Raw genomic sequence first — 23942 nt, forward strand, 5'->3', positions numbered from 1 at the left:
GTTCCACTACGGCGGATATTCCAACTTACCTGCAACATAGATTCATTTTCCAAGTGTAATTTTGTAAAAGCTGTTATGGTTTGTACACTTGTACACCAAATATGCAATAAAACTACTATATTTCGTTAAATAACTTCAGTTCAATTATCCACTTTGCACTTTTTCACCGAAATCGCATGGACGAACACGATTTGAGAGAAATGCTTAACGATCGACACCCGTCACACCACTTTATGATACAAGTTTCTTCCCGCCCCCCTGTGTGACCTACTTCGCCGGGCACTTATCTTCACTATGGAAAACTTTCGTACTTCTTCACTGAAGGATTTCGTTCCAAACACACGCCATAAAACTTCTATAATTCACGAAATATTATGTAATTTCCTCAACGGCCGCGTAAAATTGAGAATGTAAACAAAGTTCAATCCGTCATACTGAGAAAAAAAAGCTTGTGCGCATCACAGCAAAAAAAGTTGTTGAATATTACATCTAAACTGCTGCAACCAAGTCATTCCCTCGGTTGTGTAATATTACACAGCCCGACGTACTCGCGGGCTGTTGGTGTAATAAATGCGACCGATGTAATTTTTCCGATGTAATAATTTCAACGTACACAATGCGATGTAATCGATGCGATGTAATATGAAAACTATGTAATCTAATCGATTTAGGAGGAAATAGCGATTACAAATTCTGCTCATTGGTTGATTAAGTTGCTTTTTTATTCTTTTTTGATCTTAAATCATATTTATGATTTAAAATCGAGTATTACCCATGATTGAGTTGGGTATTTTTATTTTGTGATAAATAAAAGCAATTTAATCAACCATTGAGGAAAATTTGTTAATGAAAATATAAAACATGTTTCAAACAAAAATATGAATACAAAGTCATGCAAATCATCAATTTCATTTTTTATTGCATTATTTATAAATCATTTATAACATTTTTTTTAATTTCACTAAAAAAATATTTGAAATATGGAACAGAATGGCTTGGACGCATCCGGTGATGAATCTGAGGATCCGCAGTGAACACATCCAGACAAAATAAAAGTATGAAGACCCATACCGACCTGAAACAAGAAATGAAAATACTGAATTACTTTATATATATCTATGATCGATAGTTCTATTAGTAATTATTAGAGAAAGTATTATTATGTTAAAGTTTCTATTCTAATATGTTAGGTTTCATGCACAAATAATGTCACGCTCCAAGGGGGAGGGGGAGTGGTTGGAGGGGTCAGGCCTTGCGTGAGAAGCCTTATAAATTTTTTAGAGGTCTTATGTAAATAGTGTGACAAGAGGGTGGGGAAGGTGTTGCAAAAGTCTCAATTTAGTATGACATAATTTACTATCCTTTACAGGAATATTTGTTTTTCAGAACCTAAATTCTATTATTGTTTTGAGGGAAATCTTAGATTCAAAGATTTGAACAAATTTGCTTAAGGAAATCGTTCTGCACCTGGACGTTTTCTGAAGCAAATTTGTTCAGTTCACCTGGAATTTTAGAAATTCTTTAATCAGAGGAACGTCTTGAAATTCTTGCATCAGGTATTTCGCATGTAAAATGACACTCCTGGTCATCTTGTTGAAATTCAAACCAAGAATCGTCTAAAGTTTTCAAGTGTATTTTTGCTATAGAAGCGATGTCAAGATACAGAATATACAAAGTTTTCATTTTATTTATTTATTTATTTTTATTTTTTTTACAGAACACATTTATAAAAGTACTTCTATCACGAAAAATAGTAAATATGAAGACATTTACCTACGTGACACTCTTTTAAATTCAAAAGTAAATCGTGTCTTTCTGAAGAAGGCTATCAACCTAAATTTCATCATAATCATAACGTTCAATTTATAGAATATATAGATTCATACCGATTGGAGGAGATTTCAAACTTGTTAAGAAAATATCGGAGTTTTCGTCCAGGAATTCCTCCGAGGATTTCCTTCAGAAATTTCTCCGGAGACTTTTCAAAGAATTTATCTGTAGATTTCTTTACAAAAATTCTCTGAAATCTGAAATTTCTGCGAAAATTTCCTCCAGACGTTCCTCCGAGAATTTTCTGCAGGGATTTTATCCGGGGATTTTCTCGAGATATTCCTCCGGGGATTTTCTCTAGGAATTCCTCTGGGAATATCCTCCGATGATTTTTTTTTTAGGAATTTCTCAGGAGATTTCCAATAGCAATTCCTCCAGGGATTTCGTTCTGATGTTCTTCCTGAGATTTCCTCCGAGGATTTAATTAGGAAATATCTCCGATGATTTCATCCGGGGAATTCCAGGAACCCAGGAATTTCTATGGATATTTGCATCAGGGATATCTGCAGGGATTTCATCCAAGAATTTCTCCGGGAATTTACTCCAGGAATTCCTCCGGGGATTTTCTTCAGACATTCTTCCGAAGATATTGTCCAAGATTCCTCTAGCGATTTCGTCCAGAAACTCTTCCAGGGTTTTACTTCCGGGGTTTTACTCCCGGGAATTTCTCATGGGATTGTCATCAGAAATTACTCCATGGATTTCCTCCAGAAATTTTTGCGGGGATTTCTCACACCAATTCCTATAGGATTCCCTATAGGAATTCCTCCTGGGCTTTGCTTCAGAAACTCCTCCGGAGATTTCACCCAGGAATTCCTCTTGAGATTTCCACTAAGAATTTCTACAGATATTTTTCCGGAGTTTTCATCTAGAGTTTTCTCATGCGATTTCCTCCAGAAATTTCTGCAGGGATTTCTTACTGTAATTCTTCCGGGATTCCCTTCAGGAATTTGCTCCAGAAATTCTTCCGGGCATTTGCTCAAGAAATTCATCTGGAGATTTCCTCCAGAAATTCCCCCGGGGATTTTTTTCTAAAAACATCCTCGGAGAATTTCCTCCAGAGTTTCTCCAGTAATTCTCTCAATGAATTTCATCAGAATCTCTCCAGGAATTCCTTCAGAGTTCCTCTAAAAATTCCTTCGGAGTTCCGTCACGAATTCTTTTTGAACGTTTGCTGGGAATTCTTTCTGAGCCCACCAAATTTCCTCTGTAGTTAATACGGGAATCTATTCGGAGCTGCACAGGGAATTCCTTTGGATTTCCTTAATGAATTCTTACTTCTTTCAGAATTTCTCCTTCAATTTCTTCAGATTTCCTCTAGGGATTCTCCTGGATTTTTTTTCAGGAATTTCTCCAGGAATTCTGGTAATACCTCGCAAATCCTTCAGATTTTCACTAGCAATATTTCACTAGTTAGGGTAGTTGTACCAGTTATGGACATAATGGTTCCCTATTTCGCCATAGGGATGGTACACAAATTATGTCACGCTAAATTTTGACTTTTTCGACCGCTTGGCTTGACCCCCTCCCCCCTTGGTGCGTGACGTAATTTGTGCATTACCCCATACGGGATAATTTGATTATCTTCAAATTTCTAATCATTCTGTGTGTTTAACCTTCGGGCTGTCGCGCTGTTGTACTATCATTTTGCAACAAAGATATCTATCGACACCAAACCAAAATGTATTCCTCAAGAATCTTCTTAAGAACAATGCTCGACAGTTTTTATTTACAGTATGGCCCTTCATAATACGGTAAAATCAACAAATGTACATGGAAGTCGCATAATAATGAACGCACTATGTACGGTTCGAGGGAACCACTGTTTGAAATAGTCATATCTAAAAATCCAGATAATAAAGAAACTTGGGGTCTGTATCAAAGTTGTTCAGGAGGTGAAGCGCTATCTGATGGTACCTCATTTAATTCGGAATTTGACCGCTAGTTGGCACTAGTGGGCATGGAAGTTTTATTTTTGTTTTGAAGATATTTCAGGATCCTGAGTAGGATGTCGTCTTCGGCAAAGTTGTTTAGTACGTTAAGGACTATCATTTTTCGAGCTAGTTGATTCAATTTTGCCGCTAGGCAGCGCTAGTGAGCATGAAACTTTTGTTTGCAGATATCTCAGGAGCCTGACCACTTAGAAAGATAGTGTCTTCGGCAAAGTAGTTCAATAGCTCAAGGGCTATCATTATTTGAGCCAAGAAATAGGGTATTTTGCCACCAGGCAGCGCTAGTGAGTATGAAATTTTTGTTTTGTGGATACTGCAAGATCTCGACTTTTTAGACAGGCACCTTTGGCAAAGTTGTTCAGAAGCTCAGGGACTATCATTATTTTGCAAAATCTCGAACTTTAAGGATTAAACAAAGAAAGAATGTGAGCTTCTGAACAACTCTGCCAAAGACACCATCTTTCTAAGTCATCAGGCTCCTGAGATATTTGCGAAACGAATGTTTTACGCTCACTAGCGCTGCCTGGTGGCAAAATTTTGAATCAACTAGCTCAAACAATGATAGTCCATGAGTTACCGAACATTTTTGCCGAAGACGTCATCTTTCTAAGTGGTCAGGATCATGAGATCTGAGAAACAAAAGTTTTTACTCGCGCCGCCTAGTGGCAAAATCCTGAATTTCTTGACTATAATAATAATAGCCCTTAAGCTACTGAACAATTTTGCCGAAGACTTCATCTTTCTAAGTGATCAAACTCCTGCACGCAGAGAAAACAATTTTGATATCAAATATATTCTGAATCATTACAACAATATTTCTGTATTATTTGCCGGCTTATAATTGCTTTTTATTATTTTAATAACTACTAGTCATTTGAAATAACAAATTTTATTGTTGAGTTTGACAGCTGGGTGCGATGCGGTCCAAAAAATAATATTTTTTGTTTTCACAGTGTATTTTATTGAAACAACAATATTGCTGCATTAAAATGAAACTATTCGTTATTGAAACAAAGTCATGTTGTTTTTTGTTTTAATGATATTTTTATTTGAAACAAATACACCTTTTTATTGACGCCATGATACTCACATTTTATTCAGCCTTTATTTGACATAAATTAAAACAACATTTGCTTTGGAAAAAATAATTTATTACATTTTCATGTGTGATATTTTTAAAGGGTAATGTAGATTAAAAATAGCCATATATACCTGCGTCACTATTCAAACATTTGATTATTTAAAGGATTCCGCTTCGCAAGCGACGGGAGGGGACTTCCAATGATTCTGGTTTTAGATATTTCTTCACATCAAGTACTTCAAAAAAATAACATTTTCACTACTTCACCGTTTACAGCTTAAAACAAAATGGCAGATGAGCTCTTTATCACACTGATTTGAACTTGTCAGAATCAAAAATATAAGTAACTGGAACAAACAAATCTTTAATTTAAAATGAAGTCTGTTTTTGTTGATTTAAAAATTAATTTTATTGAAATGCTGTCAGAAAATTCAAAAATATTTTTGTTTTGTTTTAATAAAAATCATTGTTGTTTCAACACAATTTGTTTAATCACTTCAAATTGAATGTTTTTGTCAAAAACAACAAAAACATTTATTGTTTTGAATACCTGATAATTCTCTGCGTGTGGGATATTCGCAAAACCAAGGATGTTGTACAAAGTACAACGCGCGACTACTCGCATTATAAAAATTCGCGCGACGACCGAAAGGTTAAGTAGTTTGATATCAAATATATCTTGATGTTGAAACATTCAAAAATATTCAAAACGTCATGATTTTCGAGAAAACACATATGGCCAAATAGGGAACCATTATGGCCATAACTGGTACACTTTCCCTACTTCGAAAAATTCCCTGGGAATTCCTCCAGAGTTCCCCAAAAAATTTCTCAAGAGTTTCTCTAGAGTCCTCCGGAGTTCCTCTAGAATTTTTCTTAAGTTCTTCCAGAAAATATTCCTGATTTCCTCCGGCAATTCCTCTGGATTTCATCCAGCAATTCCTCGGATCTTCTTCTGGATTTCCACCTGGAATTCTTGCAGAGTTCTTCTAGAAATTCTTCTGGAGTTCCTCAAGTGGTTGCTCTGAATTTCATCCAGTAATTCCTGGAAAGTTCTTCCGGAGTTACAACGGAAATTGCTTCGATTATTCTCCATAGTTTCTCCGGAGTTTCGTAAGCAATAACCTCGGAGTTCATTTTTAAGAAACGCCTCCGAAGTTCCTCTAAAAATTGTTCCAGAGTTCCTCCAGGAATTCCTTTGTAGTTTCTCTAGAACTGTGTACAGAGTTCCTTTAAAATTTCTCCGGAAATTCCTTCCGAGTTCCTCCAGTTCCTTCTTTGGGAGCTTCACCGGTAATTCCTCCTGAGTTGCTCTAGAAATTCCTCCGGAGTTCATTCAGCAATTATTCTTGTTTTTATCCAGCATTTCCTCTGAAGTTCCTCTAGAGCTGCAACGGGAATCGCCTTGGGTTCCCATAATAGTTGCTTTGGAATGTTTCCATAGTTCTTTCAAGAATTCCTCCAGAGTTCCACCAGGATTTTTTCCGAATTTCACCGCATGATTTTTTCCGGAGCAATTCTTCCGGAGTTTCTTCCGAAATTTCTCCAGAAATTAATCCGGAGCTCCTCCAGCAATTCCTTAAGAGTTCACTGCCGGGAAATCTTCCAGAGTTCCTGCGAGAATTCCTTCAGAGTTACTCCCGCCCAAAAAACAATCCACACGTCTGCGTAAATAGCATTATATGACAGCCATGGCAGTTTAATAAGAGTATATGTTGTATAATGTGATGATTAAACATTACATATAGCCTATGTAGCGCTTTAGTATCCCTCTTTCATGTTGTTTTGATAGTTGATCGAATAGAAGTTTAAACAATGAGACAAATTTGGTTGTGTAACAACGTTTTAATTTTAATTGAATAAGAGTAGTTTCTGTAACATTGGAAGCTGTTGTTCCATGTGTGTCAAGTTGTGACATTTTTCAAAAAACACACTGAAAAAACATAGCTAATTTCCTCAGCATTGGATCGACCAACAATTTAATACAAGGTGTCATTATCTTATATTCTTTGAGGGGGCTCACGGAATTTTTGCGAAAAAATCTGAAAACTATTCAAAATCAATAAAACGGTCATTCAAGTCATCGTGCAAAAGTTGCATCAGTATGATGCAAATCGTGCAAAAGTTTGGGTTTACCTGAGTCGCTCACAAATCATTTTTGTCAATATCTCTGCCATTTTTCATCCGATTTTAATAATTCATAGCATTTTCAAACGTAAATTATGGCGCGTTTGAGATTTCACAGATTTTTCATGTTTTAGGTAAGTTCAGGTGAACCCAAACTTTTGCATGATGACTTGAATGACTGTTTCATTCATTTTGAATAGTATTCAGACTTTTACGCAAAAATTTCGTGAGCGCCCTTCAAAGAATATAAGATTACGGTTCTAATGACACCTTATTTTAAAATTTTGGTCGATCCAATTATGAGGAAATTAGCTCTGTTTTTTAGTGTTTTTTGAAAAATGTCTCAACTTCAAGTTAAAATTTAGTATACAAAATTCAAAAAATATTTTTGGAAAAATACATACGAAGTAGGAACAACTCTTTGCCTATCAATTGCAGCTTAGAGAGTTTCAATTGGACGCGTAATCACAGAGATATAGACAGAACACTTTTGCATGTTTTTTAGGGGGTGAACCCAAACTTATGCACGGGAGTGTAGCTAACGAACAATTATTGAAACTTAATTACAAGCACTAATCAACTTTAGCCCCTTCTTTATATGATGCATATATGATTCATGGATCTAGATGATTGCTAGCATTTTTTTTATTCAATTTCATAATAATTGTTGAAGAAACGTCGAATAAACCACTCTGGCACCTTCTTTTAACATATCTATTAATAAGTATGGACATCCCATCTTAGTTATATTACAGCAGCAAAGCAGGCTTTGTTCAGCATGGTTTGTGGTTGAGCTATGGCTGAACAAAGCTTGCTATTTTGTTTACCGGCGTCATAGGTAAAAATGGCTTCTACAACTTTTCTTCGACAATCTAGTAATAATACGTTGTACAAACCTGTAAAAGAAACGCTCAACAAGCATTTCTGGGTGTTCGATAAATTACCAGTGGCATAAAAGCTGAATGAATATTGTAGATGGTACTGAACATGGTCCTACTGTTGGACAGCCATGATGTGATCATTGAACAAACGTGTATTGTGTTGCGTTGATAAAATGGTTGATGTTGAATAGATTCTCCACTTTGGGGCGAACAAGAGTTGATTAGTTGTTTTATTTTCACTGTGTAAGACATTCAGGGCTCCAAAAAATGTTTCTTAAAGCAAAAATTGTTTCTTGGGCGGCATTCCTCCAAAAAATTCTTCAGAATCCCTCCAAGATTTGCTTTGGAGTTTCTCCAGGAATTCTTTCCGTGTTTTTCCAGTAATTCATTCAGAGTTTCTCTAGAGATTCCTCCAGGAATTCTTTCAAAAGTTTTGCCGGAAATTCCTTCGGAGCCCCAACGGTAATTCGTTCGGATTTCCTCCATATGTCATGCAGGAATTCTTCGGAGTTCCTCCAGTAATTGCTCACAGTTCCTCCAGGAATTCATTTTGAAGATCCTCCAGAAATTTCTGCTGAATTTTTACGGGATGTCCTCCATAGTTCCTTCAGGAATTTCTTCGGAGTTTCTTTGAAAATAATTCAGCAGTTCCTCCAGCAAATCCTTCGGAGTTCCCCAGAAATTTTTTGGAGGTCTTCCAAGAATTTTTTCAGAGTTCCACATGGATTTATTCTGGAGTTCCTCCGGGAGTTCAGAATAAATCCATGTGGAACTCTGATTTCCTCCGGAAATTCTTTTCAAGCTCCACCAAGAATTCCTTCAAATTTTCGCCATAGTTTCTCCAGGAATTTTATTGGAGTGTCTCAAAGTATCCATCGAGCTTGAGAAACGATCGAGTTACATAAAGTCGAGTAAGGGACAGTTGACTGATAATTATTAAAATAGTTTAACATACGGCCCAGATAGCCGTAGCGGTAAACGCGCAGCTATTCAGCATGACCATGCTGAGGGTCGTGGGTTCGAATCCCACTGGTCGAGGATCTTTTCGTAAAGGAAATTTACTCGATTCTGTGGCATGTGCATCCCACATGTTAGCAAATCCCATTTCCAAACTTTAAGGGACCACTCTAGTGGCACCCCACAAAGAAAATAGCAAACGTTTTACAATGCCATCGAACTGATTTATGCGGCGAACGAATATGACCCGGCAAAAAATAGGCTGGGATCATATTACATTCTGAACACGCAAACAGCGTGTGGTCGTCAAGCGCAATTCGGTTTGGCGCAATTAGCCTTCTCCGTATCTCTCTCTCTGAGCATTCTCTTTTCCGGTGTCGATCACTGATTGGTGATCAAATACATAACAATACATAAGTGCTTTCAAGTGTCTCCGAACTAAATAAGTGTCAGAATAATTTTGGATAACTGAATAAATCAATTCTGTCTTGACCCTCAAACCGAGAGGTTCGTTTGCCATTTTAATTATCGAGGATGATGACAACCAAAAAGGAGATTTCTCTACATGGCTACCAAAGTGACAGGCTACCAAAGTGAAAAAGTGTGAAAAACAGTTGTGAAGATTTTGAAGTGAAGATTTTGCACCATGACGGTGACATCGATCTTAATTATAATGCTAGCATTAATTTTGATGTGCGCAACAGTGGCATTAATGCAGCAAATAATCACCGAGTGGGCTAAAGGAATGGAAAAGGCACAATTTGCCATATTAACGAACTAACTGAAGTGAAATAAAACGGACAAGGAGCGTTAGAACAGTGTAGTTTGAGTGAATCAGCAACATGGGCACTACGGAGTCCAAGAACACGGAAAATAAAGGTGACCCACAGGTCCAAGTACTCAATAGATTAGAAGTACACGAAAGTTTACACCAGAAAAACGATATTAAACTGAACATTATTCTAATACTAGTAGTACTACAACTACTAATCATGTTTTACCGCATGTATAAGGAACATTCACGGAAGCAAGCTTTAAAAGCTGCGAAGAGTGTGTCGGCTTTAAATAAACTAAGTGAGGTTTAAAAAAAAAAAAAAAGTACAAACAGTGTCGAACTCGAAAAACGGTCAGTTTTTTTTTTCAGGCATCTATCTCGCCTCTAAGAGATAAACAGTGGGGCAGTAGCCCATAATTAAGAAAGTAGCCGAATCTAACATGATGAATGAACGCGAGACCCTTGCCTAAGGCCGGCAACAGTAGCAGCGAATAGCAGCAGAAAAGTGAATCATCATTAAAAGCGAGCGTAGAGGAGTGCGCCTCCGCCGCAAGGAACAGCAATCGAACCAGAATTCAGCGTCGAGGAGTGCGCCTCCGCTAAACGGGTGGAATGGTTGTAAGATAAGTAAAGGATTTGTTTTTACTTTTAATGTTTATAGATATAAGATTAGCAAAATATTAATGATACAGCTTGAAGAGGATGTTGGTCAGTTGATTAGACTTGCCAATAATCTAAAAAAGTCCATAAATACGAATTATAGAACCGAAACTCTTCAAGCAAAATTTAAATATGCTCATGAACTCTATGCCGATGTGGAACAAAGACTTATAGAGTTCGAAGAGGAAATATCGTTAACAAATTTAAACTTTCTGATTAAATCTTCAAGACAAGCATATTTTGAAATAACCGAAATAATAAAACGGAAAATAAAAGTAAACGACGCGAAATCAGGAGTCATAAATATCACGACAATGGCGACTCCTAAAGTCGATCTGAAATTGGGCACAGCCCTAGTGCAAATTTACGACGGCACATCAGAACATTTAACAACTTTTCTGGACGCAGTGAGGTTGTTTCACTCAAACGTAGAGGAAACATTTGCGGGGGCAACCCCTGACCAGAAAAATGCTGCCGAAGCCACGGTGGTGCGGTTCGTAAGAACTCGTTTAACCGGCAAAGCTCGTCAGGCCGTGAATGAAAATCAAACCCTTAACGAAACTCTAGACGCTGTTAAAAATCACTGCATGTCAAAAATAACAGCAGAAAACCTCATAGCTAAACTCGCTGCAATTAAACAAACGGACAACGTGACTGACTTTTGTGAACAAGTCGACAAAATTATCGCGCAGCTAAAATCGGTGTATTTGGGTGACAACATACCTGAAGCTACAGCACAGAAAATGGCCACTAAACATGGCGTAGATGCTCTCATCAGGGGCACTAAGAACAATGAAGCACGCATTGTTCTTAAAGCAGGCAATTTTACCAATATTAATGATGCAATTCAGAAATTGCAAGAAAATGCACAATCCAGCCCAATTACTGGAGAAACAAGTCAAAATATCACTCGAATAATGTGGACATCAAGAGATGGAGCTCGAGGTCGTGCTCGAGCCCACCAAACGCAAAATAATCGCGGCAGATGTCAACAGCACAACAGTGGAAATTTCCATCAGTACAACCATGGAAATTTTGGTCACAATCGCGGAAGTTTCCGTCAAAGTAGAGGATATCAGCGATATCCACATCAAAGAGGAGGTTGGTCAAGTCGTGGAAATTCATTTCCAAATCGTGGATTTCCTTTATCAAATCATGGAATGTTTATTGCCCAAAGTGCAAATGAGGGATATCAACAACAACTGCCAAGTTTTCAGCAGCAAATACCCCCTTTAGTATCGCCCGTGAACTATCAGCAGCCACAACGCCCTTTAGGGGTACAATCAATACAGCAACACCCTTTAGGGGTAACGTTCGGGCAGCATACGCAATAAATGTAGCTGCCTCGAATTTCGTATGTCTTAATATTGATGCATCAGAAACACCGTGCATCTTCATGGTGGACAGTGGATCTGATATATCAGTCTTAAAAGCAAACAAAATTAAACCAAGCCAAATTTATCGACCAACGAACAAATGCAACGTAATCGGTATAGGGAATGGAACAACATCCACTCTAGGAGACACTTTAGTGCAAATCAAAATTTATAACCAAAATTTAGCCCAAAATTTCCACATCGTGGACGAAAATTTCCCAATTCCTACCGATGGAATTCTCGGTAGAGATTTCCTTGCAGGTTGGAAATGCAATATTGATTATAATACCTGGATATTGTCAATCAGAACTTCAGAAAACACCCTCGAAATTCCTATAACCAATCACCTGAGAGGTAAATACTTTATTCCACCACGATGCGAAGTATTAAAACGACTGCATTTTGGCAATATTGAGGATAGCGTTACCATAGCACAGGAAATTCAACATGGAGTTTTCTGTGCTAATGGCATAATTAGCACAAATTACCCTTATGTTAAAATCATGAACACTTTAGATGAAACGGTGCAAATTCCAAATGATTTTATACCAAAACTAGTACCAATCTCAAATTACGAAGTATTTAATATAAATAAATCAGCAAACAATACTCACAGGAAGCAAGCACTATTAAATGAATTGAAATTGAACGTAACTGATACAAAACTCAAAGGCAAGCTCGAAAATCTTTTTGAAGAGTTCAGTGATGTTTTCGCATTGACCGACGACGAACTGACAGAAAATAATTTTTACAAGCAAACGATACATCTAAATGATCCGAGTCCCACGTATATTAAAAATTACAGGATTCCGGAAGCACAAAAGCATGAGATGGAAATTCAAGTCCGAAATATGCTGAAAAATAAAATAATTCAAAACTCAGTTTCCCCGTACAATAACCCAATACTTCTAGTACCGAAAAAGTCCGCTACGGGCGATAAAACTTGGCGCCTAGTAGTGGATTTTCGCCAATTAAATAAAAAAATAAGCCCAGATAAATTTCCATTGCCAAGGATAGATGAAATCTTAGACCAACTAGGACGAGCGAAGTATTTTTCGACGCTCGACCTTAAATCTGGATTTCATCAAATCCCGTTAAGTGAAGAAAGCAAAAAATATACAGCTTTCTCATCGAATTCAGGGCACTATGAATTTAACCGATTGCCATTCGGGCTGAATATTAGCCCGAATAGCTTCCAAAGGATGATGACGATTGCATTAAGCGGTCTTCCTCCCGAAACTGCATTCCTATATATCGATGACATCATTGTCATCGGGTGCTCAATAAATCACCATATTGCCAATCTTAAAGAAGTTTTTCAACGTTTGAGGAAATACAACCTCAAACTTAACCCTCACAAGTGCAATTTTTTTAAAGCAGATGTTACCTATTTAGGCCATCATATATCCGCAAGCGGAATACAACCTGACAAAAATAAATACACAGTCATTAAGAATTTTCCTGTACCAACGAATACAGACGAAACTCGTCGATTCGTTGCTTTTTGTAATTATTATCGTCGTTTTATACCAAACTTTGCTCTTATTACAAACCCGCTCAATGTACTTCTAAGAAAAAACGTACCATTTCAGTGGAGTGATGCTTGTCAACAAGCATTTGACTCCCTTAAACGGTCTTTACTATCACCAAATATCCTAAAATTTCCCGACTTTAGAAAAGAATTTATTTTAACTACAGACGCCTCAAATGTAGCCTGTGGAGCAGTTCTTGCTCAGCTACATGATGGTGTTGAACTACCTATTTCATTCGCCAGTAAAGCTTTTACAAAAGGCGAATCCAACAAATCTACAATCGAACAGGAGTTGACCGCAATCCATTGGGCGGTTCAACATTTTCGACCATACCTTTACGGTCGTAAGTTTAAAATAAGAACGGACCATAGGCCTCTTGTTTACCTATTCTCAATGAAGGAACCTTCTTCCAAACTCACCCGAATGCGACTGGATTTGGAGGAATTTGACTTCGAAGTGGAATATATAAAAGGAAGGTCTAACGTAGTATCAGATGCCCTTTCGAGAATTCAAATTTGTACTGAATCTCTCAAACAGATGTATGTAGTAACACGATCCATACATAAAAGGCAAAACAGCGTTACACATCCTAACGTTCAGTCACAAAAGCCTGATCAACTTTTTGTGTACGAAACAGTTAGTAATGAGGAAGCTTTTGTTCTGCCGAAATTAAGTTTTGTACATAATATCGATAATTCGCTAGATATAGTAATTTTTAATAAAAATTATACTAAGGGAACGTCCTTCGGGCTGAAAATCCAAAGTAATAACGACAATATAAATAAAATAGTAACAATACAAACAATAATGAAGGAAATTGAAAAGGGGGCCCCAAAAATAACAAATAAAAGAAACAATTCATACATGCTAGCGATCGCAACAAACGATCTTATATTCAAATACATTGATATTCAAAAATTTAAACAAATCGGTAATGATATTCTAAGGAATACGACCATATTATTATTCGAAAAACCTAGGCTTTTGACAAGTCAAGAACAGGTATATAATGTACTAAACAAGTTTCATAACTCGCCCACAGGAGGACACCTAGGTATTAACCGGTTATACCGAAAAGTGAAATCCATGTACACGTGGCAGAATATGAAAGAAACCATATCAAACTACGTCAAATCTTGCGTAGAATGTAAGCTTAATAAAAATTTTCCTTCAATTAAATCTAAATTAGTAATTACATCAACACCAGTCAAACCTTTCGATGTTCTGTCGATAGACACTGTCGGACCATTTTCACTTACTGAGAATGGAAATCGTTACGCTGTAACTATGCAGTGTGATTTTACTAAATTCGTAATAATCGTTCCGATACCAGATAAATCTTCATACACAATAGCGAAAGCAGTTGTCCAACATTGCATTTTAAACTTCGGACCCATGAAAAGTATAAAAACCGATCAAGGAACGGAGTATAAAGGAGTGTTTGACGAAATATGTAAGCTACTAAATATAAACCATACATGTTCTACCGCATATCATCCACAGACGATAGGAGCATTAGAAAGAAACCATAGGTGTTTAAACGAATACCTACGGATTTTCTCTAATGAATCCAAATCAGATTGGGATGAATGGATACCACATTACTGTTTTTCATATAATACTACACCGAGTGCAGACCATGAATACACACCCTTTGAGCTCATTTTTGGAAGAAAGTGCAATGACATACAATTTTTGGCAACCCAAAAAATTGATCCACTTTATAACCATGATTCATACAATCACGAACTAAGATATAGATTACAGATTGCTCATTCAAAAGTTTTGCAGAAAATAGTAAAAAGCAAAACACTAAGGACAAATCGAATGAACGAAAACATTAAAACTACATCAATAAATATAGGAGATTTAGTATTCTTAAAATCCGAAAACAACTACAAATTAGATCAGGTACATTCAGGACCTTATAAAATAATAAAGCTAACCGATTCAAACGCAACCATACAAAAAGATAAGAAAACAGTTGAGGTACATAAATCTAGGTTACTAAAATTATAAAAAAAATATATGCTGAAGCTTTTCCAAAGGGGGAAGGGAAGGATTCATAGAAAACATACATACATATAGACATGAATACAACATACATTGATACATCCAAACAAATAGCGAAAAGTTACAATTTTATAAAATAGAGAGAACTCGATAAAAAGAGGAAATGAAAAATTATACATCCAATTTTGTGAGAGACACTTGAAATCATCTACAACCAATCACTTTCCGTTAGGGGGATGGTGTGGCATGTGCATCCCACATGTTAGCAAATCCCATTTCCAAACTTTAAGGGACCACTCTAGTGGCACCCCACAAAGAAAATAGCAAACGTTTTACAATGCCATCGAACTGATTTATGCGGCGAACGAATATGAGCCCATAAAGCAGTTCGATGACTTAAAGCCTGACCCGGCAAAAAATAGGCTGGGATCATATTACATTCTGAACACGCAAACAGCGTGTGGTCGTCAAGCGCAATTCGGTTTGGCGCAATTAGCCTTCTCCGTATCTCTCTCTCTGAGCATTCTCTTTTCCGGTGTCGATCACTGATTGGTGATCAAATACATAACAATACATAAGTGCTTTCAAGTGTCTCCGAACTAAATAAGTGTCAGAATAATTTTGGATAACTGAATAAATCAATTCTGTCTTGACCCTCAAACCGAGAGGTTCGTTTGCCGTTTTAATTATCGAGGATGATGACAACCAAAAAGGAGATTTCTCTACAATTCCCAGGGCATAGAGTATCTTCGTACCTGCCACACGATATACACATGCAAAAATGGTCAATCGGCAAAGAAAGCTCTCAGTTAATAACTGTGGAAGTGCTCATGAGAACACTAATCTGAGAAGCAGGCTTTATCCCAGTTGGGACGTAACGCCAGAAAGAAGAAGAAGAACATACTTTTTCTTCTTCTCAAATAACGAAATTAGTGCTCCATAAAGATTGACTAATCAATCAAAGCAATGTTTATAACTGAAAAACTAATGAACAAGAGTATTTAAAAAATTCTCTGAGCAATTTAACTAGAACACCAGTTCAGTATAGAAAAAAGCGTTTTCCAATACTCTTTGAACAGTTTAAGAATTATTAGTCTAACTATGTTTCAATATTTTAAAATTATCTAAAAATTTTTTTTTTCTAGAAGTTTCCAGCCTTGTTTTTAATTTCAACAATTATCAAAACTTTAAGGGGCTGTTCAGAAGCCACGTGGTCATATATGGGATGGCGGTTCTGGCCAAAAACCATGATCCATATAAATTTTATATACTTTGTATTAAGGGGGTGTCACCTGAATTAGAAAAAAATATGACCGCGTGGTTTGTGGACAGTCCCTAATCTGCCGCAGATATTACAAAACACATATACTGGGGTTATTATGACCCAGAGAAATATTCCCCTATGAATTATCGAAAAAAAAATCTCCAGTAATTACTTGGGAAATTCCTTTCTATTCCTTCTATTTTTTTCTATAGATCCTGGTAAATACCTTATGGAAGTATTATCAAAAATTTTCTTGTGATTCTTGTATTGTTTTCAGAAAGGATCTTTTTTTTTGGAGAGAGCTCCTTAAAAAATACTTAAAGAATTCTTCCTGACATTTTAAAATTCCTTCATTTTTCCTTCAAGGTAAAAGCATTTTTGTCAATTTTTGACACCTGCCTCTCCCATCGTAGCCTATTTTCCCATATCTAATACATGGTTCGTAGCAAATTTAAAGACTCCCCACTCCCCCCTTACATTCTACGTTATTTATGGACGGTCCCCAAGAGTTGTTTTTGAGTTCTTCCTGCAATTCCTTTAGAAACCCTTCTAGAGGTTCCATCAGTAGCTTCCAATCAATTCCTTCAAGAGAAAATTTATAAAATCCTGCGAAGAGTTTCTCATGCATTTGCTTCAATATAATTTATAACCAGATTTTTTTTTGTAGAATTCCCATACATATATATAATTTAGGATTTTCTAATGAAATTGCTTAACTTTTTTAAAAATTCATAAGAAGAATTTCTTCTAAAAATCTGTTAAAAACAAAATTTCTGATGAAATTTCTGTAGAATTTTCTAATGAACTCTTGCAATGACCTCTTGAAGATCTTGGTTTTTTGAGCAATCTTGGAGGATTCTCTAGATAAATCATACAATAGATAATCGAATATCTGGCTAATATATATTCGAATTGTCAGAAGGAATTCTTCAGAAAAACATCGGACGGAATCCCTGAAGAATCATCTATGGAATTACTGGAACAATTGCTGTATTATTTGCTGGTATAGAACCTTTCGAAAATATCATGCAGACTTCACTAAAGAAATTAGTTGAGAAATTTTTGGAAGAACTGTAGGAGTAAATCCTATATGAAATGCTGGAGAAATTCATAGAGAAATACATGAGAAATTATTGGTATAATGTATTGAGTAACTTCTGGAAGAGTTCGTAAAAGATTTCCTAGAATAATCCCTAGAGAATTTTTGAAGCAACTAATCGAGAGACTGTAAATGCGTTTTAAAGAAATTCTCTTGAAAATTGTGTGAAAAAATAACTGAAAAAATTGGCTAAAACTTCTGAATAAATCCTTTTTTTTTCGTTATTATAATTATTATCTTTATTTGGGAAATGTTTAGCCCACGGCTTATTCATCTCCAAACAAATCCTTGTTGGGTTTTGTGGAAAAATCCCTAAACGAATTTCTAAAAAAATCTTCGATGAATCTTTACAGATTTTCCTGAAAGAATTACTGTAGAAATCTTTGGAAAGCATTAACTGGAGAAATCGCAGGAAGAATATCTAGAAAAACAATTAAAGGATAATCGTTAGGAAAATGTTTAGAAGTAATCTGTGGAAATTTCTAAAGGTAGAAGCGTTGGACTGTTGAAAAATTCTGATAATAAATTCTTTGAATAGCGTAAATGGAATGGGGTGGAAGGACAAAATTGAATTTCTGGAACAATTGGTGTAGAATTTTTACAGAAGGAATCTTTTAAGAAGTTCTTCCACGAAAACCAGAAGAAACATCTGGACATACAATAAGTATTGAAGGTTTTCCTCTACAAATCTGAGAATGAACCCATGAAAATTATGTGAAATAACTACCGAAAACCTAAACATTACATATAATTTGCAATTGGATTAGATGGACAAATTGATGTGAAGATTTGCAAAAAAGTTACACGTCTTCTCAGTGAGAATCGAACTCACGACTCCCCGATCTCTAGTTAGGGCGCGTTACCACTACGCCATGAGAGGACTCATGAACGCAGAAGTTAACCTGAATTCGATTTCAGCTCAATAATTACGTGGTCCTTTTTCGCCAGCGCAGTTGCTGACTAGTGTAGTGTGCTATTCCTATACCTAAAAAACAATGCGCTCTCGGGCTAGGCATTGGATATATATAGAAAGCGTTGTGTTTGGATGGGCATCTAATTCTTCCGAAAGAGGTGCACTTTGCGAAAAAGGATAATAATAAATAATAAATAAAAAAGAATAATAATAAATCATTAAAAAAGCCTAAACATTCGCAAAACAATATGCACCATTTATCAAGATTTCTAGCAATGTGTGAAAATACCCAAATATCTATTTGCTCTTCTAGATATTTTGAACCTACTCAAATGATTCATAACACTTGTGTGAAGCATAAAAAATCGTCAAAGTTTCTTATAAACCATCCACTGATTGCGATATGGTGCAATAGAAAAGCAAATAACTGTCAATTTTATGTAACAAAAAACTGTCAAATGCGCTTGAATGCTTTTTTTTTTGTCGGTAGCGATAGGGGTAGTACTGGTACTCTTAATCTGCCCTAAGCTCCTTCCCAGCATTTGCTTTTCTAAGCCTCTATTGCGTTCATCACATAGACGTTCCTAAGCAATGTTGCTCAAATGGTTACTGTTTACCCTAGCAGCAATCAGCCCTTGCCGTAGTTTTGCAGTCTAGAAGTTCAGACTACTGTCAAACTACGATAAGGCTTGAAATGCAACTAGAGTGGTTAAAGTGAAGAACGAACTAGTTTTATTAAAAGGTCCTCATTCCCCATTTCATTTCATCACTCACTATCGTCACCTTTGTTTTCAACACTATCACGTTTATCACCGATTATCACTCATCGTTTCGTAATACACTTCAGATATACTTTCCATTATATCACTTTTCACATCACACCATTTTCACATAAATTAATTGTTATTACCATTTACCATCTGTTAGCATTACTAAGTAATTAAAAGATATTCAATTTAAATGTTTCATTATTTTTGTTGCTGTAGAGTCATTACTATTCAAACTACAATTTAGCACTATCAACAAAGTTACAGTAAAACAAAATCACTTCGATCCATTCTTCTGCACTCGCTGTCATTATTAACACTTTTATCATGCATGTTTGAATAACTAGGCAATAATGTTTATATTCAGAGAAATGATTGCAAAATGTATTATGGCCTTTATTATATTAGAAGAGTTCACATAATTATACATCATCATTATTATATTTTTAACAAAACCATCAGAATCACTTCCAATTTCATTTTCAACTTTTCATCACCATAGATTTTATTATAAAATCACTATTAGCACCCTCACAATCACTAAATTTAATAACAACGAGTGTTACGCGCAGTTCCACCAAACACCCATTCTTATGTTGCATTATAAAACGATTGATCACACGTTAGCTTCGAAACTTAACAACCATTACTGATTAGTACAAAGGATGCTACAGCTCGTGGTAAAAGAACTGAACCATCAACAACCAGCACTGGTTTATAAGTAACTCATGAGCCCTGGCGGTCCCTCCGTTCGAAGAGGACCTGATAATATGCCGAAACATATTAACAGATCCTCCGCCTGAATGCAGCCGTTTCATGAAAATCATGAACCGTTAGAGGTGTGCCAAAGTATTGGGAAGGTGATATGTTGTACCTATGGTGCACCTTCTACTTTGGCACCGTCAAACCCTGTGATCGTGGCCAGGGAACCTAACTTTTATTTGTCAATTAACGAATTGCATTAGCTCATTGCAATTAAACATATCTCAATAAACGAATGGTCACTAGAGATTTTGTTTTTCTTTCTGTTGTTATGTTCCAATTGACACTAAGCCTTTGACAAATCAATAGAAAAAGTGAAATTGATTGAGAAATTTTAAAGTCTTAAATAAATATGTTCCACGGAAACTTTAATGAATTGTCAGAACTTAGAATTTGTCAAAGTTACTCTTAAACCAGGTTTTTGATATTTTAGATATCTACATCAATTTTTTTGTCATAATATCACATTTAGCTTTCGAATTCGGCGAAGAAAATCTTTAGCATGGTAGAAATAACCTACTAGTAATTATTTGCTATCAAACGATCCAAAAAACGGAGGATGCTGTGCACCCACTATAATTTATAAGAAATTCTGAAAAAATCTGGAAGTATGTTAAAAAAAATACTGCTCGTCACATCTACATTCACATCATTGTTCCACAAATCAACAATGTTAATAATAGCCAATTCATCTTCTGCTAAGAATGCTTTCAAAATTATGCGTAAGACATGGTCATAGTCCATAACTGGTTCCTGTAGAAATTATGGATCTCTCGATGGATATAGGAGAAGCCCTTTATGATAGAAACGATATCTTGCTTAAAATACATTTGATGGCTTGCTTGCAAAAAAATCAAGAATACTTAAAGGACCCATCAAAAAGCTCTCCATGAATTCATCTGCAGAAATCCATTCAAAATTTCATCAGGGACCTCACTTTGTCATAGATCACGGATTAGTCAGTTGCAATCCAAACAAGGCTTTTTCAGAAATCCATATCAGTTCCTCCATAAATCTGCCAAAAAGCAATTTTGCATGAATATAACTCCAGAATTCCATTGGTAAACCACTTAGATCTCTCAAGAAATTTACCAAAAATCTATTAACACAGATTTTTAATACCCGTGAGTAGTTTTCTTAAAATTTCCAAAATAAAAACCGTCGAAATTCTTTGAAATCCGTTAAAAACCTTATTTACAATGCATGAACTCTATTCAGTGATTATCATAAGAACTTTTATTTAGAATTCCTGAAAGAATGTCATCAAAACTATGCCATGAATCACAAATGAAATTCATTAAGCATCTCATTAAAAACCTATATCTCTATCAATTCAGTCGTGCATCCCTTGGCATAATTCTTTACTACTTTTTCTCGATGTTTTACAATTTCCCGTAAATATCACGGTCAATTGTAATGCCCGGGTTTGCTTTCCACGATAGATGGACAACCTGCGTATGGCGGACACGAAGATACTTTATGACCTGGGAAGTGGAGAAAAATCCATCCCCATTGGGATTCCCCAACTTTGAACCCATCAACCTCAGCATGATCTTGCTGAGTAGCTACGCTTGTATCGCAACGGTTGTTTGCGTCCAATCTATATTTATTAAACCTTTTATCTACGGGTTTTGTCTATGATCATCAACGGTTTATGTGATCTTTCGCACGCTGGCTAATCTGTTTTTTTGACACAAAAGGGGCCTTCCTTAGCTGCCTGGTTAAGTCCGCGCCTACAAAACAAAGCCATGCTAAAGGTGTCTGGGTTCGATAACCGGTCGGTCCAGGATCTTTTTGTAATGGAAATGACATTGACTTCCCTGGACATAGAGTATCATCGTACCTGCCACACGATAAACGAATACGAAAATGGCATCATTGGCAAAGAAAGCTCTCAGTTAATAACTGTGGAAATGCTCATTAAACACTAAGCTGAGAAGCAGGCTCTGTCCCAGCGAGGACGTAATGCCAAAAAGAAGAAGAAAGGCAAGTATATCTTAGGGATTAAGAGCTGTTTATCTGCATTTATAGTTACCCGTTTCACCGTAGTCGACGGTCCAATACTAAATGGAGCACTCCCGCGTTTCATGCTCCACTCCGTTACAGAGTACCCTTCGGCTGAACTGGTACCGGTTGATGGATACAGGAGTTGTTTTTTCCACCCTTAGCTAGATTAATTGGGTCCATATGATGAGTATCCCTACTGTCCGGAACCATTCGGAAGAAACACCGGATCCTCTTTCCAACACCAAGAAGGAAGCCACCGGGAGCGAGCTTTGAATGGTGTGAACGATTGCTTCGGCGATCCTCTTTCCGGATTCCGAGGATTGGCATCAGGATTCGCTGGTTGACGATGTTTGTCTCAAGAACCTATCGCACTGCTTGGCAGGACTTTCCTGTTGCGGCCACTTGAAGAAATTGCAAATTTGCGGGAGGGTTTGTTCCGCGCTGATTTTTCTCACATTTTAGTTTCACCAAACTACAAATACACTGGTTACGGACAACTATTGCATTTTTAAGATATAAAAGCACTACTTTTCACAATTTTAAATAAGAATTCCGGAGATTTCAAGATGATAAATCCGTACGAAAAAAATCGCGATCGCGGATTGCTACCACTTCGGCCATCTTTAATCGCCGACCAAAACAAAGTATGGGCAGTGTTGCGAGATGTATCATTGCATTGGTATTGGATGCAAAATGACATCGAAATTGTGTAATATCACTCGACTTAGTTGGAACGCCTTGGTTGCAGCTGTTTCTGTGTAATACTGAATTAGTTTAGATGTGATTATTACACAACTTCAGTGTGATGAAAAATGACAATGTTGATTCTGTGTAATTTCAAGGCGATGTAATATAACATCAAAAAGATGCTATATTGTACATGAAATAAGCGGTTACATCTGAATTTTTATACATCGACATGAATTACATCGATGCGGATTACATTATTTTTTGCTGTGGCATCAATGTGTGCGAGAGGCTCGACGTAAAAATACGGTTCCTTTGATTATGTTGTTTTCGCTGCACTGTGAGCAAATGCCGTAATTGTACGGTCAAAAGAAATTGTGTTCATATATTTGGGCTGAATTTTGTTGACGAACAATGAATTTTAAAGGAAATTAGTATATTCCATCATGCTGAAGGAATGGAAGGAGATGCCCGTAGATCTATATATTCTAGTAAAATATTTTATTATAGCGTTGATATTATGTGTTTTGACCACTTACTTTACACAGTGAGCCGTAACTTGTGAGACGAATCTGGAAACTGATTGCGACAGAAAAGAAAACGATACGACGGATTGAGAATTCGGCAAGATGAATTTTCTTTGCATTTTTTTCCAAAAAGAGATCAAGATTTATCAAAATCTAATTATACAATGCTTAAGCCGTTTTAAGAAAGAATTGTTTGGCATCGGTTTGTATCAGCATCATCCACTGCAATAGTTGAAAAATTGCAGTTCTCACTGATCAATGCTTAATACGATGGATACTAGCACATCACCCTACGCCCATTGCAAGAGCTTAACATCAAAAGGTCGCCAACGACCAGCGACGTCTTGGTCGCGCGAAGTAGTTGAGCGAAGTTTGTGTTCGTTCTTGTTTTTGTCTGCACTGGCATATATAAGTGCGTTTCGTGACGATTTGCGTTCCAGATGCGTTAGTGTGGAGCATTTTTACCAGCTGTCAGTCGTTCCAACTAACGGGTTGGATTCAAGGGTGGAGGGAGGCTGTCAAATGGGAGTAAAATTGAAAAGCCGACCAAGTCCAGAACCAGTTTTAAGGCTTAACGCGAAAAAGTGAAAAATATTATTCGCAAGATTTTAACTAAACAATGCGCTTGAGAGATATTCTTTGCAAGCAGTTATATACTTCGTGTTACTGCAGTGCGTTATTGTCGATTTTATAAGCAAATTAAGCTGAGTTCATCAAACAGATCTCTTCGAG

General features: G+C 36.5%; 2 long non-coding RNA genes across 2 annotated transcripts; one reads left to right on the forward strand and one right to left on the reverse strand.

The window, feature by feature from the left end:
* Nucleotides 1–902: 902 nt before the first annotated feature.
* On the reverse strand, nt 903–22645 carry LOC5567827. Its single transcript, XR_002502002.1, has 2 exons — nt 22025–22645; nt 903–1075 (listed from the first exon to the last, which is right to left on the reverse strand). It is a non-coding gene; the product is annotated as an uncharacterized LOC5567827 (long non-coding RNA).
* LOC110678868 lies at nt 9065–10152 on the forward strand. Its single transcript, XR_002502003.1, has 2 exons — nt 9065–9707; nt 9842–10152. It is a non-coding gene; the product is annotated as an uncharacterized LOC110678868 (long non-coding RNA).
* Nucleotides 22646–23942: the final 1297 nt, after the last annotated feature.

The sequence above is a fragment of the Aedes aegypti genome, chromosome 3, assembly GCF_002204515.2.
Source record: "Aedes aegypti strain LVP_AGWG chromosome 3, AaegL5.0 Primary Assembly, whole genome shotgun sequence".
Lineage (NCBI taxonomy): Eukaryota > Metazoa > Arthropoda > Insecta > Diptera > Culicidae > Aedes > Aedes aegypti.